Source organism: Dipodomys merriami, unplaced genomic scaffold, assembly GCF_024711535.1.
Source record: "Dipodomys merriami isolate MVZ:Mamm:240054 unplaced genomic scaffold, mDipMer1.0.p SCAF_11, whole genome shotgun sequence".
NCBI lineage: Eukaryota > Metazoa > Chordata > Mammalia > Rodentia > Heteromyidae > Dipodomys > Dipodomys merriami.
The window spans coordinates 40,529,313-40,543,096 of NW_027202382.1; the positions used below are offsets into that span (position 1 = coordinate 40,529,313).

At 42.0% G+C, this 13,784-nt stretch overlaps 1 protein-coding gene across 4 annotated transcripts in view; it reads right to left on the bottom strand.

The window, feature by feature from the left end:
* Positions 1–13,784, bottom strand: part of Scai (suppressor of cancer cell invasion) — a 136,835-nt gene that overhangs the window by 76,728 nt on the left and 46,323 nt on the right. For 2 of the 4 annotated variants that reach the window (XM_070013467.1, XM_070013476.1), the window contains exon 2: positions 10,495–10,612. The exons of 1 other annotated variant lie outside the window; for it this stretch is intronic. The gene's annotated coding sequence lies outside the window, so the exon portion shown is untranslated. Of the gene's footprint in view, positions 1–10,252; positions 10,288–10,494; positions 10,613–13,784 lie in introns of those variants that run through there. One more of the 4 variants, XM_070013483.1, reaches the window with a different exon arrangement.

A 13,784-nucleotide genomic window follows, 5' to 3' on the forward strand; every position in this document is an offset into this window, starting at 1 on the left:
TACTGTCTAAGAAAAATCATGTTGTTTTGCCTATGAAATGGGGAAAACAAAACACACAATAGCAGACTCTAGGATTAGTTTACCTGAGCCACAGGAGAGCCATAGCACACAGCAGAGCCATCTTCTGGATAGACAGAGCAGCTATGGTTCTGCTTGGGCACTTTCTCCAGTTTAGTCCCACAAGATGTCTGGGGGACAACCAGTGCCATGGACTGAGCCCGGAGGTAGCAAATGAAGGAACACCTCATTCCCAATTGAGCACATACTACAGGTGTATATGTGAGTGTTTCACCCAGTACCAGAAAGAAAAGCTGAAGAGGGCAAGAGATGGGGCTCACTGATAAGAAATTGACCTTGCTCAAATAACTACATTTAGAACTCTATCATCTGGATATATAAAACTAACATACAAAGAAAAGAACATTAGGAACTTAGAACATTAAAAAAAAAGAACTGAGAACATAAATGAAAGAATAGAACAGAAAAATAACAGAAAAAAAAAACACTCTTTAAACTTTATTCCTGAAGGTAAAGGTGTAGCTCAAGTGGTAGTGCATTAGCCTTGAGGGAAAAAAAGCCAAATGAGAGTGTGAAGATCTGAGTTCTAGTACCAGTACCATTACCAAAAATATAAATAATTAGGGTTGGGAAGGTGGCTCAGAGGTAGAGTGCTTGCCTTGCATGCATGAGGACCTGGGTTCGATTCCTCAGCACCACATAAGTAGAAAAAGCCAGAAGTGGCACTATGCTCAAATGGTAGAGCACTAACCTTGAGGCTGAAGAGCTGAGGGACAGCACCCAGGCCCAGAGTTCAGGCCCCATGACCAACACAAAAAAAATAAAAATAAAAAAATAAACTTTCCCCAAATGAGGTATTTTTTGAAGTGTAACTGATCCACCATGTGGCTATCCCACATTTTGTTTATCCAGTAATTTGCTGACTGCGGCTTCTACCTTTGGGTTATCATGAATATTGCTGTTATGCATATTTCTGTACAAATTTTGTTATTTGACATATATTTTGGTTGTACTGGGGCTTTGAACTCAGGGCTTCCTGCTTGGTAAACAAGCACCCTTTCCACTGAACCAGTTTTCAGCTAGACATATATTTTCATTTCTTTTGGGTATATACCTCATAGAATTACTGGGTTGCACTGTAACTCTTAAGTTTACTCCTCTGAAGAATTACCAGGCCATTTTCCAACCTGACTATATCATTTCTACAGGCAACAATGTGTAAGGTAATAAATGTCTCCATGTCCTCATTTTAGCATCTACTTGATTCTAGCCATCCTAGAGGGTATAAGCAGCACCTTTGCCCTTTTTATTTTTTATTTTTTAATTTTTTTTGGGGGGGGAGGTCCGGTCGTGGGGCCTGAACTCTGGGCCTGGAGGCTGTCCCTCAGCTCTTCAGTTCAAGGCTAGTGCTCTACCGCTTGAGCCACAGTGCCACTTCTGGCTTTTTTCTTATGTGGTTCTGAGGAATCGAACCCAGGGCCTCAGGCATGCAAGGCAAGCACTCTACCACTGAGCCACCTTCCCAGCCCGCCCTTTTTATATTTTATTTATTTTTGGTTTTTTTGTTGGTCATGGGGCTTGAACTCTGGGCTTGGGTGCTTTCCCTGCATTCTTCAGCTCAAGGAGAGTGCTCTACTGCTTGAGCTACAGCACCACTTCTGGTTTTCTAGTGGTTTATTGGAGATAAGAGTCTCATGGACTTTCCTGCCCGGGCTGGCTTTGAACCATAATCCTCAGATCTCAGCCTCCTGAGAAGCTAGGATTACAGGCATGAGCCACCAGTGCCTGGCTTCCTTTGCCCTTTTTTAAATGGATTGTATTGTTTATTATAGTTATAACAGTTCATTATATACTCTGGGTCAATGTAGTATATGTATGATTTACAATTATATTCTTCCTTTCTATGAATTGTCTTTTTACTTTTGGATGGGTTATATTTCTATTTTTTCATCACTGTTAACCTCTATTTTATCAAAATAGCATACATATAAGTAAAAAATCAATAATAGTAAAAAAAAAAAAAAGACTGAAATAAAAAGAGGTACTCTGGCCAGGGTTAATGGTCCTTGCCTGAAATCCCAGCATTTGAGAGGCTATGACAGGAGGAACAAGAGTTTAAAGCCATTCTGAGGTATGTAGCAAGCTCAGGACCAACCTATGGGGAAACTTTGTTTCCCCCTGCCCCTGCCCCCTAAAAAGTTTGTGGACTAACCTTCCCCAGCCAGTTCCTAGCCCCAGCATCAACAGCTTTGATCTCTCTGGGTTGTCTTATCTGGAGGTTTCTTTTATGAGCCTATATAAACTGCTCAATTTGTCTTTTTGTTGTTGTTGTTAGTCATGGGGCTTGAACTCTGGGCCTGAGCACTGTCCCTCAGCTCTTCAGCTCAAGGCTAGTGCTCTACCACTTGAGCCACAGCGCTACATCTGGTTTTCTGATGGTTTATTGGAGATAAGAGTCTCATGGAATTTACTGCCCAGGCTGGCTTTGAACCGAGATCCTCCAGATCTCAGCCTCCTTAGCAGCTAGGAGCTAACCAGTGAGCCATTGGTACCAGCTATTTGTCTATTTTTGACATTCCAGATTTTCTGAAATGACAAATAAGGACATAGTTCTCAGAATCACCTTCATAGCACTAATATCATTATCATTAACATCTGTGTCATTATTTGGGTGATATAAATTAATCTTTAAATTATGTTGACTTTGGTTAAGTCAATAATTAATGCTTTAATTGTGATCCTCTTTCTTGCTTCATCATATGGCATATGATACAAGGTATACAAGGGAGAAGATCAACCCATATCTGAGAATGCTCTTCAGACATATTTAGTTGGAAACTGGTTGTACTTTTTTTTTAACTCTTCTTCCTCATCTCCTAATTTTTATAACATGTCAGTTGTTAAATGCTACATTGTTTAATGTAATTTCATAGAGAAAGTATCTTCATATAAAATGTCTACTTTTTTGTTGTTGTTGTTGGTCGTGAGGCTTGAACTCTGGGCTTGGGTACTATCCCTCAGCTCTTCAGTTCAAGGTGAGTACTCTACCACTTGAGCCACAGTGCCACTTCTGGTTTTCTAGTGGTTTATTGGAGATCAGAGTCTCCCAAACTTTCCTTCCTGGGCTGGCTTTGAACTGTGATACTCAGATCTCAGCCTCCTGAGTAGCTAGGATTACAGACGTGAGCCACTGGTGTCCGGCTGAAAGTAAATTTTTAATTTGTGCATGGCACTACTATTCTATTGACAAGGTAATAATTGTTACGACAGTACTTATGAAATTCTACTTGGTGCTGGGTGTCAATGGCTCATGCCTATAATCCTAGCAGAGGCTGAGATCTGAAGATGGCAGTTCAAAGCCAGCCCAGGCAGGAAAGTCCATGAGACTCTTATCTCCAATTAATGACCAGAAAACTAGAAGTTGTGTAGCTCAAAGTGGTGGAAAACTAGCCTTTAGCAAAAAAAGCTCAGGGACAGCACCCAGACCTTGAGTTTAAGCTCCATGACTGACAAAAAAAATAAAGAAATTCTACTTGATGCTAGGCATTGTGATACACATTTTGTAACTTAGGAAAATGAGGCAGAAAGTTCATGAGTTTGAGGCCAGCCTGAGCTATTAAAAAAAAAAAAGTACAAAAAGGGAATTCTATTTGGCAATGGCTGAGTGTGTAGCATTTACTTATGATACATAAGGCCCTTGGTTCAATCTCAGCACAACAAAAACAAAGAAAATAGCTTTTACCTGGGGTTGTGGTGCATACCTGTAATCCCTGCACTGGGAATAGGGTGCTTTAGGAGGGAGTTTTTGAGTTCAAGGGCAGTCTGGGCTATTCATCAAGACCACATCTCAAGAAGGAAAAGGGGAAGGAAAGGGAACGAAAGGAGAGGAAAGGAAAGGGAAAAGGGAAGGGGAAAAGGAAAGGGAAGGAAGAAAGGAAAGTGAATAAGGGAAGGGAAGGGAACGGAAGGGAACGGAAGGGAATGGAAGGGAACAGAAAGACAGGGAAGGGGAAAAGAAAGGAAAAGAAAGAAAAGGGGGCTAGGAAGGTGGCTCAGTGGTAGAGCACTTGCCTTGTATGCCTGAGGCCCTGGGTTCGATTCCTCAGCACCACATAAGCAAACAGAAAAAAAGCCAGAAGTGGCGCTGTGGCTCAAGTGGTAGAGCACTAGCCTTGAGCTGAAGAGCTGAGGGACAGCGCCCAGGCCCAGAGTTCAGGGCCCACAACCGGACCCCCCCCCCAAAAAAAAAAAAAGAAAGAAAGAAAGGAAAGGAAGGGAGCAGAGCCAGGCACCAGTGGCTCATGTCTTTAATCCTAGCTACTCAAGGTTGATCTGAAGATCCCCATTCAGCTTTGCAGGGGTGTTAAAAGGATCTGTCAAGAGGGGAATTCAGGGAAGAAATCTGGGGGTACAGCTCTCAGTTTATGACTAGAAGGAAGTTCACAAAGCTGGAGCTCAAACTAAATGGAATCTTTTAGTTGATTCTTCCAAATCAACCAAAAGACCTAGAAAGAAACTGTTTGGGGCCCAGGGGATGTTCATACAAGAACTAAAAGCATAGAAGCCACGTTCTCTATTGGTGAATCTCAGTAGATATGTTGAAAAGAATGTGTGCACTTGAACTCTGGTAAAAGACCTTGGGTCAGCTCTAATAGAGGAAACAAGCTTTGCAAGAAAACTCATGAGACTCTTCTCCTGAAAAAGCTGGAAGTAGAGCTGTGGATCTAATGTTAGAGTACTAGCCTTGGAGCACAAAAGCTCTGGGACAGTGCCTAGGCCCTGAGTTCAAGCCTGAGGACAGTAACAAAACAAAGAATGAAAACGCAAAATCTTGGGTCTTGTTCTTCTAACATTAAGTCCCATCTGCCCTACTCTCCTTTCTCTTAAAATATAAATAACAGTACTGTAACTTTGGGGTTTTCCCCCAGTATTAGGAAATGATTCTTTGAAAAAAAGGCATTTTTTTCCCATGAGACTGAAGAACTAAAGAAACTCCATTTTAAGATCGAACCCCCAAAGAGAGATGTGCTGCCCTCAGAGTAACCCCCAAAGAGAAAAATAGTTCTCGGAAAAACAGCAGATTGCCACCAACCCTGCCCACCCTTAAGGAACAGAGTAGTTGCCTAAGTATTCCATCAGAAAAAGAGAAGTGCAGTCAGGGTGGACTTAAACCCCCTGAACTTGTGAACTTGTTTAATACTATAAAAACTGTGCTGATTCTATGCTCAGGGCCTCTTAGCATCACCAGTTACCGAGTGCGCGGAGGACCAAGCTCGAGCTTGCAATAAATGACTCTTTGCTGTTTGCACTGATCCTGGTCTCTGGTGGTCTGTGAGGGGACATCCGAAAACTGGGCACTTCGGAGACTTTTTTTTTTTGTCAGTTGTGGGGCCTGAACTCTGGGCCTGGGGCTGTCCCTCAGCTCTTCAGCTCAAGGCTAGTGCCTCTACCACTGAGCCACAGCACCACTTCCGGCTTTTTCTGTTTAAGTGGTACTGAGAAATCGAACCCTGGGCTTCATGAATGCTAGGCAAGCTCTCTACTACTAAGCCACATTCCCAGCCCCAGGACATTTCCTTTCGTAGTGTCTTCTGTTCACTCATTCTCTCTCAGTTCCTCCCTCACTTCTCCACCCACAAGCTGTATAGTTAGTTCACTTTCATCAATGTCCAGTGAGTACCACTGCTGCACTTAAAAAAAGGATTTTTAAGAACTAAAAGAGATGGGCTGGGAAGATGGCTCAGTGGTAGAGTGCTTGCCTTGCATGCATGAGGCCCTGGGTTCGATTCCTCAGTGCCACATAAGCAGAAAAAGCCAGAAGTGGCTCTATGGCTCAAGTGGTAGAGTGCTAGCCTTGAGCTGATGAGCTGAGGGACAGCACCCAGGCCCTGAATTAAGGCCCCACGACTGACACACACACACAAAAAAAGGAACTGAAAGAGCTGGCTATTGGGGTATTGGTAGCTTATGGCTAAAATCCTACCTACTGTGAAGAATGAGAGCTGAGGACTGCGGTTGGAAGCCAGCCCAGAAATATCTGAGACGCTCTTATCTAATTGGAAAGTAGAGGCATGACTCAAAATGATAGAGCACCAGCCAACAGCAGAATAAATCAAGTGTGAGAGTATGAGGCCCGTAGTTCAAGCCCCATGACTGGCATACACAAAAAGACTCCCAAGAATCACTAGTAACAATTCTTGCAAAATGGATTCTGGTTATCAGATTTACCTCCCAAGGAATGACTCTAATTATGAGATATTTTATTTTGGACATGTTATAAATTTTCTTAGCTTTGGGATTTCTTCATACCATTTACTATTTGCTCTTTCTTCATACTATTAACTCCTAATAATAGGTAACTATTGTGAATATTCTGTTAGACAATATTCATAATATTATGGCACACAGGGTCCCAGTCTCACCCCACCATCCTCCTATCCACATAGCCAACAAAAGGTAGCAATCTTTTTCCTAGATGCTGAATATGGAACCCAGGGCCTCTTACAAGCGAGAAATATGCTTTACCAAGTGAGCCACATACCAGTCCAAGGTGGCAAATACTAAAGCCAACAATTTATACTGTCAATAATAATCTATTATTAGTTTATTCAATAACTACTAATGTAACTCAATAGCTACTAGGGTAACTATCCTTTCTAGATGCTGGAATACACCAAAGAACAAAACTAGCAAAATGACACAGTGGACTATTTAGCAACTGACAAAAACCACAAAAAATAATAATCCAAGCAATAGGCAGCAGGATGGAGAAAATACAGCAGGAAGGAAGAGAGTGCTAGAGGAGGCGAGACACTGAGAATGACATTAAAGCAGAATATAGATGAAGTGAAAGGGTAAGCCAAGTAGATGATAGCTGAGAATCTCGGCAGAGGGTATGAGTAACTAGAGGCTGAGGCGGGTACAGACCTGGTGCACTGAGCAATGAGAGGTTCAGTCTAGAAATACAACACTGAAGTACCTGGGCTCCTCTAAATAAAGACAAGCAAGATTCACAGCTGCTGCTTTTTAAACATTACATAAAAGAGGCAAAAGGAGAGTCCAATCCCCATACATATTCTCCAAGCCCAGCAGGAATGACTTTTGTTGCCTGACCCTCAAAGGGAGCATCTGGTTCACCAAAGGGGACTGACTATCTTTTTAAAATTTGCATCAAGAGACCATGCAGATCACCTACACTCCTTATGAGATTTCTCTTTCAGCAGAATTTATTGTATCTACAATCATAAAGTGGTGTTTGATAAGCCCATAAACTAATAAATGCACACAGACTGATTAAAATTAGCTAGATTTCATAATGGCTTTCATTTAAAAAAGTTATGACGCAAGGCAATCACAACTTCTGTTGTTCTTCTGTATCTTAATATTAAAAGTGAAAGCAATGCTATGCAAAACAAGCTGGACTTGGATTATTTTGGGCAGTACTGGGGTTTAACTCAGGCCTAACACTTGCTAGGTGGGTACTCTTGTCACTTTAGCCAAGCTCCCAGCCTTTGCTTGTTATTTTTCAGATAGTATTTTGCTTTTTCTCAGATCAGTCTCACACCACCATTCTCCTATCCACATAGACCTCCCACGTAGCTGGGATTACAGCTGTGAGCCACCATACCCAGCTTGACTTGAATTCTGATGACCTGAATTTAAGTCCCAATTGTTTAGCCCACAGCACCTGCTTAGCATGTGAGAGACCTTCATCAATACCCAGTACCACCAAAATACAAAAGCTTTCATTTCCTAATGAAAACTACTCTACATTACCATAGCATAAGTGCCAATCAAATGTAATCCTCTTAAAGTATCATAAGAGTAATTAGTTAAATGTAATCATATTCTAATAAAAACTGATTATATACTTATAAAAAAAATTTAAACAAGACCAGTCTAGCCCTGGCACCAGTGACTCATGTCTTTAATTATTGCTACACAGAAGACTGAAATTTGGAGGATCTCAGCGCAGGCAGAAAAGTCTAGAAAACTCTTTAAGATTAACTCTAAATTAATCTCAATTAACTATTTAAAAGCTATGGGCGGGCTGGGAAGGTGGCTCAGTGGTAGAGCACTTGCCTTGCATGCCTGAGGCCCTGGGTTTGATTCCTCAGTACCACATAAGCAAAAAGAAAAAAAGCCAGAAGTGGCACTGCGACTCAAGTGGTAGAGCCCTAGCCTTGAGCTGAAGAGCTGAGGGACAGCGCCCAGGCCCAGAGTTCAGGCCCCATGACCGGACCCAAAAAGAAAAAAAAAAAAAAAAAAAAGCCATGGGCAAGAAAACTGAGAACATGAGGTCTTGAGTTCAAGCCCCAGTACTAGTAAATAAGAAAATAAAGGGGTGGGAAGGTGGCTCAGTGGTAGAGTGTTTGCCTTGCATGCATGAGGTCCTGGGTTCGATTCCTCAGCACCACATAAGCAGAAAAAGCTGGAAGTGGTGCTGTGGCTCAAGTAGTAGAGCACTAGCCTTGAGCTAAAGAGCTGAGGGACAGTGCCCAGGTCCAGAGTTCAGGCCCCACAACCCCCCCCCCCCACACACACACAAAATAAATAACTACGATAATGCACACCTACAATCCCAGCACTCAGGAAATAGAGGCAGGAGGATTATGAGTTGAAGGCCAAGCTAGGTAACACTAAAAAATCCCTTACTTAGTAAGACAGAAAATAGAAAAGGAAAGAGACAAGAGAGGAAAGAGGGCAAGGAAGCTCTGGATAGGAACAGAGTTTTAAGTGGTGAGCTGCTGTGCAGTTCCATCTGCTCCTGCTACTCTGGCAACCTCGGAGGGTCAGAATGGGCCATGAGGACAGTAGTAATGTAAAAACAAAGCAGGACTGTGGGCCCTGGACTGCAGAGGTCAAGATATCAAACTGATCATACTGTCTTCTGCAGAATGATCAAGCCTTAATCTTCTGTTTGGCCTCTGCTCTGGGCAAACCTGACCCCTGTTCTCAGACAGGCAGTAGCAACTTTCAACGACCTGAACTGACCATTATTATTATTAAACTGATTTTAAAATTATTAAACTGATTTCAGTGCCACCAACTCTATACAATCTCCCTAGGTCAGAAACAACTGTGTTTTTCTCTGAAGTCTGAAAGGACTGTGACATAACTCAGTTGCTTTATATTGTGGCTATTTATGCCTATCATTGTGACTTTAGTGAACTGTAATTGTCTTGAAAGTTACTATCTGTGTGAAGTATCTTCCTCAGAGGACCTGATACAAGTACCTTGAAGCCAGTGACTAGACCACTTTAGACTAGGAATAGCCCCAGCCCCATGGCAGTGACAATGACTGGGAATGCCTGCTATTTGGTAGGCATCATTCCAGGTGCTGGGACAGTATGCAGGAATGAACAAAACCAAAGATGGCTAGAGGTAAGGAAAGCAACTGTTGGGGAGACTTCAGAATCTCTATAGACTGGGAAGATCATCACTTGAGCACCTCAGAGAGAATAATGAGCATGAAAAATGGCAAGTGTTCAATCTTCCAAGAAAAGAAGCCACCTGCAATTACCTTCATGTAGTAGTATACTGGGAGCCTGCAATGATACTGTGAAAATGAGAAAACTCCCCAAATTCCAAGGCTATAGCCAAACTTCTAATCTAAAATTATACAAATTATTTACATCAGGGGTCTCTCAGTTGAACAGCACGTATTCAACAAATAGGACCAGAACAAAATATCCATACATAAATCTTAGTTCTGATATAGACTACTCAAACATAGTTGCATGATCTCTGCCAGTTATTTAAGTTAGGCCTTGATTTCCCTAGGTAAAATGGAAAAGATAATAGGATATACTTCTTGTCACAATGATTAAATAAGTGGTGGGCACCAGTGGTAGCTCATGCCTGGAATGCCAGCTACTCAGGAGGCTGAAATCTGAGGATTGTGGTTCAAAGCCAGAATGGGCAGGGAAGTCTGGGAGACTGAAACCCAAGTACTGGCCACAAAAAAAACCAAAGCAAAGCAAAAAGAATGTACGCAAAGTACTTAGAAGAACATCTGGTACACATTAAATGTTATACATTTAAATGAGAAAAGAAATATTACTTAATTTATAAACAAAACTCTGCAGGGAAAGGGGCACTCACAATAATGACATCAAGACTATGCAAAAATGAAAACTGTATCAGGCTAACCAGGACATAAAATCACATTACAAAATAAATAAAAAAATAAGAGCATGTGACCAGAGAAAGCCAATTTCCCAGTTTAACATACTGATATGGAAGCTACCCATAGATGCAGGTTCCAAACATTAATGTCTAAAGCATCTTCTCCATGCACTTGCTGGGCTGTTGAGAGACGATTCTGCTGTAAATAATTGCTACGTGCCAGACACCCTGGTTGATAAACAATCAACATGGTTCCCTCAAGATAACTAACAGGCAGCTGATGAATACTGAGGGCATGCTGATGCTATTAAGCAGAGAGAGGCGGGCCCTGGCCCTCAAGAAGCTCACCACCAGTTAAGTGAATGATGCCTGCAGGGATGCTCCTGTTAATAGTTCCCAGAGGCCATTGCTACAGCAAAGCAGGAAGACAGCTCAGAGAAACACTGGAAAAGGCGAGAAAGGCCATCTGAAAAATAGATGGAGTAAAAATGAGACATGAGTATTTCATTACTTTACATGGCACATCCAAACAGATTAAGGTATTCTAGAAAGGTAAAACAAAATTTATGAGAAGCATTTGTGAAAGATAGTTTTTGTTTTGGTTCAGGTAGCATCCATTTTCCTTTATTTGTGGAATTAGTGCTCGCTTATTACATCAGAAACAAAATATCCAATTTGGAAGAAGGAGAGAGTTGGGAGAGAGAGAAGGAGAGGAATAGGAAAGGGAGAGGGAATATGAATCAGGGAAATGGTAATTGTACATGTGAAAATGGCTCAAAAAGAGTCTACAGCCGGGTGCTGGTGGCTCATGCCTATAATCCTAGCTATTTAGGAGGCTGAGATCTGAGGATCATGGTTCAAAGCCAGCCCAGGCAGGAATGTCCGTTAACCACCAGAAAACCAGAAATGGTGCTGTGGCTCAAGTGGTAGAGCACTTGCCTTGAGCTGAAAAGCTGAGGGACAGCGCCCAGGCCCAGAGTTCAAGCCCCAGGGTTGACAAAAAAAAAAAAAAAAAAAGGAGTCTACAGACACACACCAAAAGACTGATAGATATAATGGATCATCTGATGTCTGCAATGGGCACATGGGAAATAATTATTCTATTTCTGTAAGTTTAAATGATTTCAAATGAAAGGTTAATACATCTATAATGTCTATTATATAAAAAGCATTTTTATCTCTTCTTGTATATGTACAGAGATGTCTGGGATAATGTTCATTTATAGTCAATGATAGATATTTCTAAGTAGGGAGATTTGGTGGAATTTCATATTTCATCACTGAGCTTTTTATAGTGGCACTAGAACCAAAATAAGCATTATGTCTAGGAATACTAGGAATAATGGGGGGTGATAACTTTACAACAAAAGACTAAAATAAGACAAACCGTAAATGTAGGTTAAATATGATTGGGAGGAATGTGAATGAATATTTTTTTTTTTTGGTCCGGTCGTGGGGCCTGAACTCTGGGCCTGGGCGCTGTCCCTCAGCTCTTCAGCTCAAGGCTAGCACTCTACCACTTGAGCCACAGCACCACTTCCGGCTTTTTTCTTTTTGTTTATGTGGTGCTGAGGAATCAAACCCAGGGCCTCATGCATGCAAGGCAAGCGCTCTACCACTGAGCCACCTTCCCAACCCTCGTGAATGAATATTTTCTGAGATGTTTTTGTGGTTGTTTTGGTCATTATGTAGCCTAGGCTGGCCTTGAATTTATAATCCCTCTGTCTTAACCTCCAGAGTACTGAGATTTTAGGCACATACTTCCACATCCTGCTCTATATTGTGTGTGTGTGTGTGTGTGTGTGTGTGTGTGTGTGTTGATCATTATGTAGCCTAGGCTGGCCTTGAATTTATAATCCCTCTGTCTTAACCTCCAGAGTGCTGAGATTTTAGGCACATACTTCCACATCCTGCTCTATAGTGTGTGTGTGTGTGTGTGTGTGTGTGTGTGTGTGTGTGTGTGTGTGTGTGCTGAGATTTTAGGCACATACTTCCACATCCTCCACATCCTGCTCGTGTGTGTGTGTGTGTGTGTGTGTGTGTGTGTGTGTGTGTGTGTGTGTGTGTGTGTGTGTGTGTGTGTGTGTGTGTGTGTGTGTGTGTGCGCGCGCGCGCTTGCCAGTCCCCGGGCTTGAACTCAGGGCCTGAGCGCTGTCCCTGAAGGTTAGCACTCTACCACTTGAGCCACAGCACAAATTCTAGCTTTTTTGGTAATTAATGAGACAAGAGTCTCATGAGCTTTCCATGCTTCAAACAACAATCCTCAGATTTCAGCCTCCTGAGTAAGCAAGATTATAGGCATGAGCTACCAGCACACAGCTAGCTATATTATTTTTCACAACAAAACATCCCAGTTCTTGTGAAAACTTTCTACAGTAGGGTTTCTCAATCTTGGCTCTACTAATCTTTTAGTCCTAATAATTCTTTGTCTTCAGGGGCTACTGGGGGCACAGGAGTGTGCTTAGAAATATTCCTTGTCTCTGCTCACTGGAGGCCAGAAGCACCTATGCCTGACATGAGAGGCAAAATCACCCTCAGCTAAAAACTACTACTCTAGGGGCTGGGAAGGTGGCTCAGTGGTAGAGTGCTTGCCTTGCATGCCTGAGGCCCTGGGTTCGATTCCCCAGCACCACATAAGCAAAAAGAAAAAAGCCGGAAGTGGCGCTGTGGCTCAAGTGGTAGAGCGCTAGCCTTGAGTTGAAGAGCTGAGGGACAGCACCCAGGCCCAGAGTTCAGGCCCCACGACCGGACCCCCAAAAAAACAAACAAAAAAAAAACTACTACGCTAGTAACTTTTTTTTTTTTTTCCCAAAGGTCTTAAACTCAGGGTCTGGGCACTACCCCTGAGCTTCTTTTTGCTCAAGGCCAGAGCTCTACCACTTGAGTCACAGCACCACTTCTGGCCTTTTCTGTTTATGTGGTACTGAAGAATGGAACCCAGGGCTTTATGCATGCTAGGCAAGCACTCTTCCATGAGCCACATTCCCAGTCCTCTAGCACTTATTTCTTTATCCAAAACATTCACCATCCCTCAAATTCCCCAATCCTTAGGTATGTCTGACATATTGAATAATAATTTTCAACATGATGTCTTTTCTCTCTTATTCCTTTTTAACACATATTTTTATTATCTTTAAGTTTTTGTACAAAAGCACTGCCATTCAACAAAGCAGTTTATGAATACAATGTGTCTTGAACTCTTATTCTTAATTTGGTTACCAATATTCTGTTAGTTCAGAAGATCACAAGTATTTGAATAAATTTTGCCATTGCAGATGTAACAATTCAATCAAACTTATACTGCTCTGACAGTCCTGCAATTGGAAAGCCTGAAAGTACAGACCTTAAGCTACATATAGTAGAATAACATTCCAAAATATGGGAGAAAACAGGAAAATGGTTACATAATCCAATCTCTTACCAGATACTACTCAAATGTTTGGTCAAATTAAATAGCTCCACGACATGCTTCATAACAGAGTACTCCACAGAAAGGTGGAATTGAAAAGGACATTATCTTTATTACCCAGCTTCTAACCCAAAGGGGATCTGAAGCCCAGCAGCATACATGCTCAATATAAAGGCAGGATCTCAGCTTCACTTGAGACCTGCTAAAGCAGAATCTGCATTTTAACAAG